The sequence below is a fragment of the Cottoperca gobio genome, chromosome 1 (genome assembly GCF_900634415.1).
Source record: "Cottoperca gobio chromosome 1, fCotGob3.1, whole genome shotgun sequence".
In the NCBI taxonomy this organism is placed as follows: domain Eukaryota; kingdom Metazoa; phylum Chordata; class Actinopteri; order Perciformes; family Bovichtidae; genus Cottoperca; species Cottoperca gobio.
The window spans coordinates 16,247,691-16,264,122 of record NC_041355.1 but is presented as its reverse complement, the minus strand read 5'-3'; the positions used below and the strand labels follow the sequence as shown (position 1 = coordinate 16,264,122).

Genomic DNA, 16,432 nt, shown 5'->3' with positions numbered 1-16,432 from the left:
CACAGTGAATAATTGTGTGATCTTGGTGTTAGTGGTTTGAATTGAAGTTTGGCCTTTATTAAAAGGACACAAAATGTTTGAAAATGTAAAATTCTCAGACGAGTGAGCCAATTGGAGTTGATGCTGATGCTCAGTGACACGCTGTAGTTCCTCGTAACCATTAGCCTGCAGGAGTTTTTCTTGATTTAACATCTGAGTGATCTTTATCCCGGCGGGAACATGATCAGACATCTGAACTTGAAGGTTGAAAAGATAATCCCTCATGCTTTATGATCCTACATCAGTTGTGTAATCCTTTCTTTGCCTGCTTTGCTCTCATTCTGCCTTTGTAAAGGTCTCCCTGTCTGCAGTGGCTTTAAGATGTGTCATTAGATCCTTTTATATGTTACCCGTCCGTCTGAAGTTGACAGTGACACAGGTACAGGTGCGCTGCAAATGGAGAATCTAAAGATCCTGTCGAGATGCCACATAGATAAAAGAACAAGGCAGCGTTGAGAGAAAAAAGAAACCAGGTGAATACCATGAGTAAGCATTATTGATGTGTTTGTAGCTTTCTGCAAGATCAGGGCTGTATTGCATCCCATTATCTTTAGCATTGTGCTTAAATTAACTTCAGCAATCAGCTGTGGTCACATCCTTCAAAGTTTTCCTTCCTGATTGCATCACTAGGTCTTGGTCTCTGTGGTGACTGTGAGTCGTATAGCACACTGCTTTGTCAGGAACAATAAGTTGCCACAATGATCCGCTGCTTCTCTTTGGATATCCTTTAAGCTCTTCCTGACTGGGAAGGAGGGTAGCTTGTGTGCACTGTTGTGTAAGTGAGAATGTGAAGGGTGTGTGAGGAAACAGCTGGACCTACAAGTACAAACATACAAAGAAACCCTCGTACAGTTTGTAATGAATGTGAGGTCATTGATACATTTGTGTAGAGATGCGTTAGGTTCCTTGGAATTGTACCATGTTGCATGTTTTTACTAAAAATATGGGGGGGGGGGGACTTTTAGGCAAACTTAGAAAAGATCGTTCCATTTATGCATCTCAATTTCTTTAACATGCTTTGAGTTCTATAAATGCTACTTGTTGGTTGTGTCCGTTTGTCTTCCTGCCTCTTCTTCTGTGTTTTTAAGGAATAAAAGTTCAGTTATGCGAATGAAAAGATCATGTGATAGAGGGATGATTGCAATTTTGCCATTCACCCAACAGACATAGACACTGACTTAGTAGAGATCCTGGTTCTAAAGAAATTGTAATTTCATTGTATTTATTGACCAAGTGTCACTTAAGTTTCTGATGTATCCGTATATGAACAGTTTGTTTTCCTCTCTCCTTAGCACTTTCCTTATTATTACATTTCTTGTAAAAGCTTAATTATTTCTCAGAGCAATAGAATTTTTTCAGCAGATTTTTGCTGCTCTGGTGCAGATCCGAATGTTTCTATACGTTTGGCCTGGTGGACAGACGGAGAGAGAAACAAGCACAAAGGAGATGAATGAAAGAGTAGAGAGGCAGGACGAGAGATCTAAGAGGAGCAGGCTCTGGAGTATTTTCTCCTCCTTGGTGGTCTAATTATTTACAGTCTGTATAGACCAGTGAAGCCTTCCACGACGATCATGGTGCAGAAAAGACGCTAATAATTGGCCTTATTCAGGTTCATATGAAACTCTGATGTTCAGGAGTTCATGAATGAAAGCGCCGCATGAGACAAAATCTCTTTGATGGTGGAGAAGAATTTCCTACAGTCGATGAAATGACTCTCTTCAAATGAAGTATACTCGCTCAGCAGTCAGAGCAATCAGGACGCACACACACACACACACACACTCACTGACGCACTTGCTTTCAGCAGAAAGTTGTAACTTCTGGCTAAGTGCCACTGTCCCCTTGCTGGACCCCACATCCTGACAGGAAGCTTGTCCTTCCTTCTCACACACACACACAGACAGACACACACACACACACACACACACACACACACACACACACACACACTTGCATGTGTGACTGTCACAGAGGGAGAAAGAGGCACTGGAACACTGCAGGCTTCACATTTGGACAACCAGCAATACGGCGACAGAGATGAATAGCATTAGTTACAGACCACAAATGGAAGGAAATGGCGCTTAAATGACACCACAACCTCTTAATAGGGAGTACTGACTCCACGTTGAGGGCCTGGCATCTCAAAAGCATCTCTGCTATATTAAGTATTGTTATCCATTGGCTTCAAGCAGAACTGGGATGCTATGTGTTCCGAGATGACTTTGGGAAGCATATTTACGGAACTAGAAGCCAATTGTTTTGCTTCAGTTGTACAGTTCACCCTGACCTCAGCACTGTTGGGTAGGGATGGGAATGGAGAACTGGATTTGTTATTGTCTTATTCCTCCGAGGTCATCATTTGGCTGTGAAATTAATATTTCTTTTAGCATGTTCAAATGTTATGTATTTGGACTAAAAGATAAACAGCTGCGTTGATGCTGAAAACCTGTGTGGACACTCACACTTGTACTACAAACAGCTACTACGAGCACCAGCTAAATGGACGTCTTTCCTCCTCAGAGCTGAAATTTATTTACGGCGAAGCTCAGTGAAATGTTGATGAGGCGAGGAAGTACCCCAAAGGCCCGTGCAGCAAGATGTCTGACCTCTTGGATGTCATCAGCATCAGTTCCTGCCACTTTCCTTCCCATGATGGATGCTTTGTATGGAATTGTGTCGCAACCCCCTGGGCTCGAGCCTGACAGGCCCGGAAACGCATGCTTGCTCACACACACACAACACACACACACACACACACACACACACACACAAACCTTCCCCCCCCCCATCTGAGAGCTTGTCATTGAGCGGTCAGATTTGATAGAAGGGGTCACAGCACAGCACAGAGACGGTGACTCACTGAGAAGAACTCTGCTTTTTTCCTTTCCTGTTGTGGAAGAGACATGCTGAGATTTACTTTCTAATAAAACAAGAACTCATCAAAGCCCCCTGGCTGAATTCCAATCTGTGGAGACCACCCATGTGATGCAGAGTCCACAAGGGTTCAAAAAGTGTTGCCCAGAGAGCAGCTTTCGAGACTTGAACACTACTGTCAGTGAAGAAGGTTCTCTTATGTTACCCTCAACGTTACGCTTCTAGACCAACCCTAGCTTTGGCGATACTTACGATATTTACTACTAACTTGATTGATTAATTATCTTTCAGGGAATGAGCTACTGGTCATTAGTTGTTACTGGCATCACTGCTACATTTCACTGTTCATCCTGGTAGGACAGCAGTTTGACATTTAATTGTATTACAATATTGGCAGTCGACGCTACTGAAACAAGTGATTTTATTGTAATTCCAGTGTCTAACCTGGATCATTTCTGCTTTATTCATACAACCATAAAGCAGTGAAACACATCTAAGACCTGTCATCTTCCACGCTTAGTACCCTACTGCTTTGGTGGAATCTAACCCATGACCTTTCAGCAGCAACAACAACAGAGTCACAGCTTTTATCTTTGCAGAATGGACTCGTGCGAAACACAGGTTGGTTTGTTCAACCAACAAAACATCTAAATGCCAGTGTCCTTTTAATGTGCGGATGTGGGCGTGTTCAACCTTGGTTGACCTTGGAAGCTGCTAAGCCTCAATAACCGGCCTTCACTTTGAATCAAAGCTGCAAGTCTATTGTTGGATTGTTCCCCTCACTGTTTCTGGAGCTTTAAGGTGAATGAAAAAGCCTTTTGTGTGGGGGGGGGGGCTGGTTGCCTGTGTGGTCACTGTGTGTTCAGGCTGCAACCTGTGTGGTAGAACAACATAAGAGGCCCGTTGGATGAGGTTATTTCACAATTCCTCTGTCTTCTTCTGAAATCAAGTCTTTCCAAGCGACTAAAGAGGTTTTTTTTTACAAATGCAAGTTTAGACTTGAGGTTCAACAACATATAGGAGCTGTATGGGCAGTGGGAAAAGCTTACATATGTTATGAGACTTCTCAACTCTTGTGATCTTTTTTTTAAATGTCTGCTATGAATAGGACATAGAGCAAGCATAAAGTGAAGCATATGGAGCTGCAGAAGCCCATGTGATGTCCCTCTCCGCTCTCGCTTTCAATCTAAATTTTATGTCTGTTTTTGCCTCGCTTTCTTGGTTTCTCCCTCTTTTCTGCCGGGGTGGGGTCACCACATGCACGGACTGTTTGTTTGGAGTTGCTATAGAAACTCATGTGAGCGTGTGACTGTGTGACTGTTTGTGTGTGTGTGTGTGTGTGTGTGTGTGTGTGCGGGTGTGATGGGACTGCAGTTCTGCTTCATGCAAAATTACCTCATCCAGACACAGATCCCGACATATCGAGTCAGTCTGCTTCCTCGCATTGCGTAATGGATAGTCCCCAAACACACACACACACACACACACACTAGCTCTCTGGCCGACGCCCCCTCAGTGTTGTGCTTGTTGCTTGACCACAGACGAGTCATGAGTCCCTTAGCAACAATAGTCCAACTCAATTTGACAAGAAAGGAACTATGCATGATTTCTTGATAATTTGATTTCATATCCTGCCTAAGTGCGGAATTAGATTTATTTGAATCAGATGTCTCTTCAGAAAAGGGGAAAGAAAGTTCATGAACTGACGTTGAACCCTCATAGTTGAGTTCTCGTCATCAAGCGTGTGTTCTGCATTCATGTTGATACAAAACCGCTCCGACTCCCACCTTATCACCCAGGGTCAATCACTTGATGTTCCTCAGCTGCTTATCTCAGATAGTGTGGAGATGTGGAACACAGCCCAGCTGTTGATGTGCATTTGTTATAGCTGAGAGTCAAGTTAGTGGTAAGAAATCTTTTCTGTGTGGAAAGGAATGCTGCTTTCTCTGAGGGGGAAGGTTCGGCTTCATTACAGAAAGATTTCTGGAAGATCTATTTTCCCCCAAAGCATCGACGCATAAGCACAGCTATTAAAGGCCTACTTATTGATCCACCATGTGACTGTGGTCTTCCACAAGCCAGGCCATATTCTCTGTAGAAAGGTCTAACAATGCATGCTCAAGTCGATGTATCATTGCATCATTCAGTTTGGCTCCTTGATTGTTGTCAATTCCAGATTTGACCACTTTTGGTTTATTTTCCTCACCTTTATTGAGCAGTTATGCAGTTACATTTGGATGCACATGTCTACTGATCCTATTATATGCAACTTTACCAGTCTGATTTCATACAGCAGACATTTCCTATTGGAATAAATCCATAAATCACTGATTTAACTCAAAGCAGTCAGTCAACTAACGCATCAAATCAAGCCACATAATACAGAAATCCCCTAACTGGGCTGCATGGATAATCTCTTCCCACATGTTAGTTCAAGCAAAATATGTGCTCACCTGCTGCAAACACAGGCTCTGATTAGCGAGGAGGTATTGGCACAGAAACCATCTGCCTTGGAAATGAACCGCTAAGCTTTATGGCGCCACAACCGTGCTTCAGTTGTCTGTTCTTGGGCTTTGAAATCCAATTCTGTTTTATTATTTAGTTCATCCCATATTTGAATGTATTGCCCAACATACAGAATGACACTTTTACTTCCGATATGAATTATCTGCTGTTACTGTAGTAGTGACACGCAGTCCATCTCAGTGCTTCCCTCCGCAGCTTTTGCTCCAGAGATTGCCAAAATATATCTCCATTTTGATCGTTGGAAATCCAGGACAAAAGTATATTCTCGTCCTCTACTGCAGGGAATCTGTCTACGCTACTGCAGCATAGAGTGGGACCTCTCCAGGGGTTTTTATAAATATAAAACCGGGTACAAAATGTTCCTCTGCACAACTTTTGGGCTTACAGCCAAAGAGAAACTGCAGTTTTGGGTCTTGGTAACTTGATCTGGATTATATGGCTCGACATTTAACAAGCTAAATTATTTAAGTTAACACATTTTTTAATTAGTAATTCCCAGTGGAGTTGACATGAGGCAACTCCTTCTGAGTCAAATCGGAACACACACACCTCATGATACACAGATTTTTAGATTCTGTGATGTCCATCGCAAATAAACGTCCATAACTTAGAAATTCTTATTACTACAGAACAGAGATTCAGCACGTCTTTAAGTTTTTCTTCAGTATCAAAGTAACCCAGTGATAGTTGTCTGTGTTCATGGGTAAATCACAAACAGTAACTAGTAGCTAATTTGGCATATTTTATATGGTTTCTGTTTGCCAAAATGTAAATATAGGTATAAAAAAAAAAGGGCTGAAGTTGTAGACTGCATCGTACGTAACTGATTACATACCAACATTGTACTTACTTACTGTTTACATCCCCCAAAGCATTATGGGAGTTGACTTATGTTGTGGCGTGTGTGTGTGTGTGTGTGTGTGTGTGTGTGACTTAAAATCTCACTGGGTTGGAGAAATGGCTAACCATACAATACCTTTACAGTATGTGAGCGTAATGTAGACCGTGTAGCAAACTTTCTTGAAGGCCTGCTAGCTTTCTAACTGGTGTTAAGATCAATGAATTGAACTGACTGTGAGGATGTGTGTGTAAATAAGTACGGCTGTAAGTTTCTGTAACACTAAATGCTACTGTGCCTTTTGAGCACAAGTATGTTTATCAGCTGGTGTAGCTGATGCTGTGTATCTGAGCGATAGACTGGCTGAGCCGTAGCTTTGGATTTAAATCGTTACCAGGTACCATGAAAACCTTTCTAAAGGGTTTTTGTTTGTAGAAACCATCAGGGCGTAATTAAAGAAAGTCCACTTAAAATAATCCACGTGTTTTTCTCAGTTTCTCAGTCAGGCATTGATGTCGGTAAGAGCTTTGAGAAAATGTCAAGTAATTTGCACCGAAGCTAATTCAGCACACAGCTCTCCTGTAAAAGTATATTGTGTCGTGTCACCATGGAGCAGCGCAGACCGCTCTGATGTCTTCACCCTGCCTGACTATAAACCCAGTGTCTGGTGGTGAGGACATACGGTAGCATTTAGCAGCTGGGACACCCGGTGATGGCTTGTTTTTGTTTTGTGGTTAAAGCAATAGGGTCCTGTGTCTATGGCTCTGTCATTACCAGCTATAATGGCAGGGTGATTAGGTGTGTGTGTGTGTGTGTGTGTGTGTGTGTGTGTGTGTGTGTGTGTGTGTGTGTGTGTGTGTGTGTGTGTGTGTGTGTGTGTGTGTGTGTGTGTGTGTGTGTGTGTGTGTGTGTGTGTGTGTCTTGAGTATTGCAGAATGCTGTGCAACTGACTTCTCACCCATTGTTACCTCTCAATAATATACTGTGTGTGAAATATCTGTGACAGGGCTCCCACATGTCCACATACATTCAAGCCAGTTAGCTAAGCTTAGCATAAAACCACACATTGATGCTTTTGTATATGTAGTTATAACATCTTAAAGAGTGCGCTTTAGAAGCACTGGTAGGCAGGATTTGTTACCTTTGGACAGAGCTCTTTGGCTAGCCTTTTCCTCGTTATGCTAAGCTAAGCTAAATGTCTCCTATAGGTTCATGTTTAAAAAGGTCAAACTATTTTTGTGAAAACAAACGAAAGAGTATAACCGCATTAAAGCTGCTGAAGATGAAGCGTACCATGTTGTTGGGCGACGAGTCATTAACACTTTCAGTGAAATCTTGTTGTGCTCAGTAGTAGTATCGTTTAAAAAATCTGATTTTAAACTAATTAAAAGTAAAAAGTAGTCAACTAAAACTCAACATTTGATTTTCTATGTAAATATGCTCACATTTCCACATCATGACATCCATTCATATTGGAAAAAAACTCCTATTCATATTAATGCCGGGATATTAATTCCAGCATTAATTTGTGATTTGTTTGTGGTACGTCTTAATGAATGTACCACTAAATGACCTTTGATGGAGATCAATTATGTTTTGTGCAACTACAAATGTTACCAAAAGCTTTTTACAAGAACTCACAGCTTCAAATAACTTTACGAACCATTAAAAACAAACCACATCACGACGGTGCATTTTGAACGGCTAATTAAGAGTGTCTCAACAAATATACTGCTCTCTGCTTAACTACATTGACCGATGCTGATTACCTATACTTTTAAAGGTCATTGCCTTCTTTCATGCTGCACGCACAGCGACGTTCAGTACCTGAGATACAAGTGGGCAACCCCCTCCTTTCACAGCTTTGATTCAGAGCAATTGGCCTGTGCGTTGTGAAGCTACAAAGCACTTATTTGTCTCCTGAACGTTTGTGTGAGTTGCAGCGCTTTGGCTTTCATGTCACAGTTTTATTGAAGACACATGCAGCTGAATGCCAAATGTGGGCTTTGGTTCTCGTTGGCTTCAGAAATGTAACGTCTGCTTTGAACTCCTATGCTGTCCCACACTCATTCACTGCAGTGCAAGGTGTATCTGGGCATTTGGGACGAAAACTTGATAGGACATTTATTTAAATGTTTCGTTGCGTTAAATTTGGTCTTTCTTAAAAGGTAACTGTCACAGGTCAACCAGGATTACAGAAAATGTTCTACCTCTGTCAACTTTGACACTCATTTTTATGAAGTCAGAAAAAAAACGTATTAAAGTTCAAGTAGCAACATGAAAACCTGTATTTACAACCAGAAGAAGTGATGTTATTGTAAACTTTTGTCCTCTGTTTCTGTTGACTCAAGGTGTGCATGGCATTCTCTTGTCCACAGGGAGTGGAAAGTGTGTGTGTGTGTGTGTGTGTGTGTGTGTGTGTGTGTGTGTGTGTGTGTGTGTGTGTGTGTGTGTGTGTGTGTGTGTGTGTGTGTGTGTGTGTGTGTGTGTGTGTGTGTGTGTGTGTGTGTGGTTATCTGATATGCTGTGATTGCTCTGGGAGTGACGGCAGTCCACAGGTATTGTAGGCTCTGTTTAAAATGGGTCTAGAGCCTCCACACGCAATAATCAGCATAGATAAAGATGTTACCGTGCACCTGAATTAACGCCAACTTAAAAACCAAACCCCTGTACTTAATATGAGGCTTTGTCACAAAACCATGAAAATATAAATCACTTCTGCAATGGCACACAGCAAGAGACGTTTAACGTTTAGTTTCAGTGCAACTCCAGCAAAAACGTTTGATAAACCATCTGAATTCTTCCACTGTACATTTTTGGCAGGAAATAAACTCAATTACGCCTTCATGAGAATTTAAAAGGAAGCCTGTCTCAGTCTATTTAGTGACCTGCTTTCTCACAAGAAAGATAAGAAAAGACAGAAAATATATTAGTGTCAGGCTTCTTATCACACTTGCACCAAGTGACTATTGGAAATGGCATCGGTGCCAGTTAAAAAGGATTACTACTGTTCCCATGCGGCGACACATGTGACCAGGACAAGAAAGAGTGAATAGAAATCAATGGGTCATTGCTATTAGCTTTTTCCATCTGTATCCTAGTTTTAATAATGAGCCTTGACAGGTGAGTCATACTTCATTTTGTGTCCTAAATGGTCTGACTGGCTCCAAAGTTCCTACAGACAATCACTGCATTTCCTAAGCTATCTGTCTCTGTTTTTTGTTCAACTTGACCTGGAATTGCACATTTGACCAAAGTGACGATTGGTTGGTGACTTCCCATTGCACAACGGAGGATATTTAGGAGTAACGGCCACTTCTTGAAAAATACACACAAGCACTCTGCCTCCTTGCTCGTTCTCGTCTGTCTCAACAGTTATCGCTCTACCTGAACCTTAAGGCGGAGGCAGACTTCCCTGGTCACGCTTGAGTACATCTCTGTAATGGTGTGTGTGTGTGTGCACGCTTTCTCCTTGCAAAGTAACACAGCTGCTTAGACAGTGACAGCATTGTTGTCCCAGTGAGCGCTCCAGGAAGTGAATCTGAGCGCGTCTCAGTGTGTTAAACATTACCTGCTCTCTAAATGCCTCTTTACCTCTCAAACATGGCTTAGAGGCTACTTAGGATCACTCCCATACAAGCGTAAAACTAGACAAGCCAGATAAACAGAGAAGTGACAGTTTAACAGGTTGTTGTGTGTGTGCGTGCGTGCGTGTTTGTATGTGTACAGCAGGTGACGTAATACCGGCCTATTTTTCAGCCCTGCAGGGTTAAAAACTGACCAGGAAAGATGAAAGGCCGCTTCACTGAAGCGACGCCTACTCTAAGGATTATAAAGGCAGATGACAAGAACACAAAGAGGTTCTTAATCTGGTTGTTTTCTTCTATTTCTCTGTTTTCATGAATGTAGCGGGAACACATGTTGTTGTTCCACCTGCTGTTGTTGCACTTGAACATGACTGCTAATCAAGGAGTCGAAGCCATGTAAGACTGCCAGTATATAAGAGGTGCCGGGAGATTTCAGTTAAAGTGGGTTTATTCCTTTGTTTTAAACCTTGCAAGCATGCCTTGTATGTTTGATGGATAAACCAAGGCTGTGTTCAGACCAGCATTGACACTGCATTAAAACAAAATGCAACCATTTTAGCCTACAAAAGAAAAAGAAAGCTGTTTTGAATGAAAAATATTTAACCCTCGACGTGTGGAACCAAATAGTTTATTTGTTTCTACATCTTGCATGCGGTACATAAATGTAGAGCTTCCTACTGTATAAATTGTAGGGTGGTCGAGTGGTACGGCTTCCAAATACAACACCAGGTGGTTGTGAGTTCAATACCAGGTGCCACCATCGTACCCCTGAGCAAGGCACTTAACCCTGAGTTGCTCCAGGGAGACTGTCCCTGCAGTTAGTTCACTGTAAGTCACTCTGGATAAGAGCGTCGGCTAAATGACCTGTAGTAGTAGTAATAATAATAAATAACTTTGCCAGGAAGTTATAAAGCCTTTTGTCACTAACATCAAAACATAACTGGCAAAACAAATTGGTAGTTGTATTACCGTATGAGACGAGGTTAGTCATTCACTGAGACAACAAGCAAAAAGGAATGTGACATCATCCGGCAGCAATGGTATTGGCCAATCCAATACGTGTAAATGCACATACAGATTATTTTGTAACGTGAGCAGGGTAATTACTGTTAGCCTTGCGATCATCGAGACGGAGGATATATGATTGTTAACGTGATAACATGCAAAATCATGTCTGAGTATTATAAACGGCTGCAGTGTTTTGACATCTGGTAAGCCTTCAAATGAAAGTATTTCCAGTATTACTCCAACTGGACTTCCTGAATCCTTCTTCATCCCCTCAATAGGGATCCCCCGAAGCAGCACGTCCAAACCAAAGCAAGTTTTCATTCAGACTGTCCAGCAAAATGGGTGAAAACGTCTCAAGCTTTTACCAAGAGTTATTTTTGCTGTCTTGTGGCTTTGTAATGTCCTCTGGGAATCAACTTGGCCTCTCCTTGAAGTAAAAGTAGTCAAAACAAGCTTAATAAAAAATGCCTCTCTTTTGTTGTTGGGGTTGCCTCACACCCATTAACTGAATGAGTTTTATTTTCTTAAGCATTACCACATCTGTCAATTTCCGACCGTGGGGTCTCACCACCATTTTTCCTGGTCTTTGGGAAATGCGCAAAGGACCCAAAAATGAGCTCAAGTGTTTGTACTTTCCTCAACAGTTAGCATCAGTGAACGTGCCCCCTCGCTCCTCTCCCGTTACTGCTTGGCGTTTGGTGGGAAACGCTGATAGCAGGGCTTTGTCAGTAAATGGATACCAGCATGCAGACGCTCAGGTCTTCCTCTCTGTTGTGTTTTGTTTTTGTCCACAGTTTATCACAGAGGTCAAGGAAGGGATGACTTCAACAGAAATATGGGTTTACTTAACGGTGATGTGCAACAGACTTGTTAATCATCAGACATGATAACAGTTGTGTGGAGACGGCAGAGTATCAAACGCTTTATAACCGCCAGGGTTTAGTCTAACCTTGTCTGTAATGTGTCACATGAGTCAACCTAAAGCAATAACAATCATTTGGGTTTCCATGAGTCATGATTAGCTATCGTTAAGAGACAAGCCTGCTGTTATATCAAGCAGTGAGTTGAAGCTGCTTGTGTCTGGGACTGTCCCAGTTTGATGTGTTCCCTTCGCTTCAGTCCTCTTTTGAACTTGTTGTACACTGTAGGCCAAACAAAGCTGCAGTTAAGTTTGTGAGACAGTTTAGTATTTCATCTCTGACAGTTGTGTATGTTCCCAGGTTGGGGTTGTTTTTATACGTTTTGTAATTTAATATTCTGCGCAATCATCACAGTCCAGGTGTTGTGTTTACAGAATGTTGTTCAAACAAGAGTGAAGTGATCTGTCATCTGAACGCTTTTGTTGTCTAAGCCCTCGATAACTATATAGTACATGAGCAGCATTGTTGTGTGTGTGTGTGTGTGTGTGTGTGTGTGTGTGTGTGTGTGTGTGTGTTTCCTTGTGTTTGTGCTGAGTGATGCACCAACATCCAGGAGGGGTGGAGGGAGATAAAGTCTCCTTTCTATGCCAGTCTGTACTTGGCATATTCACTGCACTGCGGATGAGGATACTGTGTGCAGACACAGGGCAGGGCAATACAGAAGAACCTGATATTGTACCATTTGCAAGGAACAATGTCAGTATCAGTATTTTACTGAGCCGGCCACCAAATGCAACCTCACACATTAAACAAGGAAGTTAACGGTCATTCTGTTCCATGATTTAAAATGTACATTCTGTCATTATTCATTTTTGGAATAGATGTGTTTTATGCAAAACACACAGTTCCACAACAATGACTGTATTGAAAGTAAATTAAATCAACAAGTGCAAATAAAAGTGTATTTCATGCTGCTTGTTGTCACTGAAATACAAAGTACACACTGATGTGCCGTGCAGACGTTGTTTCCAATCAGTAAAGCAGCAGATTTGACTGATCAGCCCACCTTCACCCAAATTGGTGAAACCACTCTGTGAGATCTGCTCTGTCAGCAGATTGTTGGTCTACAAATCTGCTGACTTTCTCCATCGCACATTTATTGCACTAAAGGAACATTTTCTTTAAGACAATGCTGCAGTGGATTCTCAATCTGAAATAAACAGTCCCTCCGAGCTACTGGAAACAAATAGGTTTGTTTTAATGTCATTTCATACTATAGACCAGCTGCACAAGTAATGGCAAAGAGAACATAGTTGTTCTTTGTGTAGTATGTGGGAAAACACATGTAGTCATGTGGGGCCTGCAGGAAGATTACGTTTGTTTGTTGGAACAAACCAGCTGCAAGCGCTCCACTTATTTCCTTGACCTGCATTTCAATGAATCAGCCTGTTTTGCCCATGTCTGTCTGTCTGTCTGTCTGTCTGTGGAATGTATAACGCAGTGTCTGTCTGTCTGTCTGTCTGTCTGTCTGTCTGTCTGTCTGTCTGTCTGTCTGTCTGTCAGCCAGCCTCATCAGTAGGTACAATCTTTGCCCTTTGCTGTAAATAAGATAAGCTCAGCACAGCCAGGTGAAGATAACAGACTATGCAGTAATGCAAAAACATTCAAACTTTAGATGCCAATTATTGTTATCAAATCCATTGTTACATATTGTTATGAGTTTTTATTGCTATGTTTAAAACTTTAGGACGGTTGGAAAAACTTCAAAAATCTCAAAGTAAAACAGCATATAAAACACAAAATATATCAGTATATATATCATTCATCCAAATTATGAAAACTATTGTAATTATTGTTGTATTCACGTACTGCATCCTCATGACCAGATATTGGGTACACGTTTACAGCTTAGTGATGCACCAGCACAAGTCTCACACGCCTTTGTATTACAGCATGGAAAACATCATTCTTACACAACTGCAGACGCTGGTTTGAACTGATATCAGCAGGAAATAGAGATTCGCATTTCACAAAAAAAAATGCAGGATTTGGTGTGAAGTTTAATTTTGGCTTTGCATCTGTTGCCGCAGTGTTGTTACAGTTTCTCCTCCAAGAGCATAAACAAAAACTTCTTGTAGTCTTAGCTATCAGGTGATGGCAATCAGCGTGGGCTACAGCTCGATATTACGCTAAAGCTCTCGGCCAAAAACATTTGACATCAACTACTCTCATAAATTGGAAGTCACGTTTTATGAAGATTTTATTATGAGTTTTTTTAAGTGAGATGACTTTTACAAGACAGTTCAAAGTAAAAATTAATCTCACAAAGAGAGACAGTTTGTAGGCTTGATTCACATACCAGCAAATATAGTATTTCCTGCATATTTCAGTAGTTTCTGTAGTTGCTTCTTCAACACTTCTATGCTTCACATGTGGGTACAACGTCTTTTCAGTGTCTCATACTATGTGTAAGAGATCCACTTGTAAATTGACATAGCAGGCGGGGTTCGGTGTGAAGCACGATACTATAAAGGTGTTCCCAAAGTCCAAATCTGTTTTTTTACCCCACTAATCACAGTTTTTCGGTCTCCCACTCGGGGGCGGAAAACAAAAAAAAACCCCTGTAATTCCCAAAGCAACCGCAAAGGGTGAAATGCTCCCCTAACTGCGCTGCCAAAAAAATGGCGTCTTGCTGCTCCTGTGTTTTTTGCACTTGTTTAAATGAGGTTATATTCATATTCAACTCATTAATCTATCAGCTACAGCTGACCCGCAAAGAATAAAGTAAGTGATTGAGCAACACACAAAACACCATCTGAGAAAAGTGTAGTTGAAGCTTTGATGAGAATCAATCAACAGGAACAAATATCAACAGAAAAATGGATGCCAGGCTTATAACAAAGTTTTGCTTTAAGCAAGACACAGAATCCCTAACAGCTGTGATGTGGTTTACACTGACCTCTGACCTGGGATCATTACACTGTGACATTGTCATTTGAAAATTGTAGTCTTGACAGGGTCCTCTGGCTTCTTTTTGTGCGTGTTTAAGTTCACAGATAACATTAATTCAGTGGGGCAGAATCGGCTATAAAGGCCATGCAGTTTTGGCTGCAGCAGGTTGTGGCTGCAGTTACACCGCTGCCAGCCGGACTCGTAAACACTGACCTTTAGTACAGTCGCCTGAGGGTAGGCGGAGAAGCAGGGGGTGTGAATGAGGGAAAAAAGAGAGAAAGAACAGAAAGAGGATTGTGGAATGTGGGAGAGAGACCAGAAAGTGAATGGATCAAAGAAAAAAGAAAGAGGCAAGAAAAAAAGATGACTAGACAGAGAGAGAGAGAGAGAAAGAGAGAGCAAGCGGGCGGTGTGATTAGTGTGTGTGAGCCTGAGCTCCGATTGGTCTAGCAGCCTATATGTGTGTGTGTGCGCCTCTAGCCAGTGGGCGGGGATTAAGCCTGCGTCACGTGGTCCCTTTAGCTTCTTTTCCACACAGACACACACACACTCATTCGCAGAGGGCACACAGACACACGCATATATCCTCTCACATACACACTCACAGCTGTTGATACTTCTCTCTCTGATGAACACCGGGGCAGCCGAGTAGTAGAGCCCGCAGGAATCTGGGAGAACCTGCTGTCTGCTGGCAGCTCCACCAAACTGTATCTATATGGACAATCTGGACGGACAAGTGGACTGAATGGTTTTCTAATCGCAGCCTGGCTCTCACTTTCTGTCCTTCATATCCCGCTCTTTCTCTCGTCTTTCCCTGGCTTCTCTCTTGGACTTAGTGTTGGAATTTGAGTGCAGACAGCGAGCAACAGAGAAAAACAGAGACATGTGTTTTGCCCCAGCCGCCTACTACTACTGCCTGTGCTCTCCCATTCACTGACCAAGCAGGAAATACAAGGTTGGTTGGACTTGGCTTATTTATTTAAGACCTAGTTTGTTGTGGGTCATTACACCTGGTTTGGATTTTGGTTGGGATATAAATACAACATATATATATATATATTTATTTGTATTACTACTAATTAGAGTCTTTTAAAGACCCTTTTAAAAGGCTTGTCTTCTGTTTTTGTGTTCCCACAAGCATGCCTCCATCTCCGATCCCTGAAACTGATTTGTAGTTTTTGGGGAATTCCATGTTGGTTGCTTTGGCACCCAGGCACACACACACTCCTGCACTATAAACATGCTTGGCCGTTACAGTGCAATGAGTGTGAGCACCAGAGAAGATTAGCTGTGGCTATTATCTCTAATGTGCAGAATAGCAGAGGTTGTGTGTGAAGGAAGAAACACTTGCACACAGTATCTACGGGGCACGGCAGCAACAAGAATCAGCCTTCAGCATACTTTTCTTGAAAATATAAATCAATAATTTAGAGGGAATGCCAATGTGTTTTGCAACCTGCACAATAAGGTTGCACAAGAAACCGACCAGCTGCTGCCATGCGTTGCAGACAATAGCAGTGACTGCTTGCACATCGGTGAGCTCCAAAAAATATTTTTCTCTCTGTCATAAGTCTCTGTAAGCTGCCCATTATTTGGCTCACACACACACCATCCTCCAGGTTCCACTGATGGATCTGTCATGCAGGCAGGCATGTTTAGACACACCTACTCCTCAGGTTGTGTGTGTGTGTGTGTCTGTCTGTATGCGTGTGCATGTGCATGAGTTTCCTCTACAGGGTATACAGTAC

General features: G+C 42.0%; 1 protein-coding gene across 6 annotated transcripts in view; it reads left to right on the top strand.

The window, feature by feature from the left end:
- add3a (adducin 3 (gamma) a) overlaps positions 1-16,432 on the top strand; it is a 100,276-nt gene that overhangs the window by 43,833 nt on the left and 40,011 nt on the right. The window contains exon 1 of one of the 6 annotated variants that reach the window (XM_029443318.1): positions 15,240-15,639. The exons of the other annotated variants lie outside the window; for them this stretch is intronic. The gene's annotated coding sequence lies outside the window, so the exon portion shown is untranslated. Of the gene's footprint in view, positions 1-15,239; positions 15,640-16,432 lie in introns of those variants that run through there. 6 annotated transcript variants of the gene reach the window in all.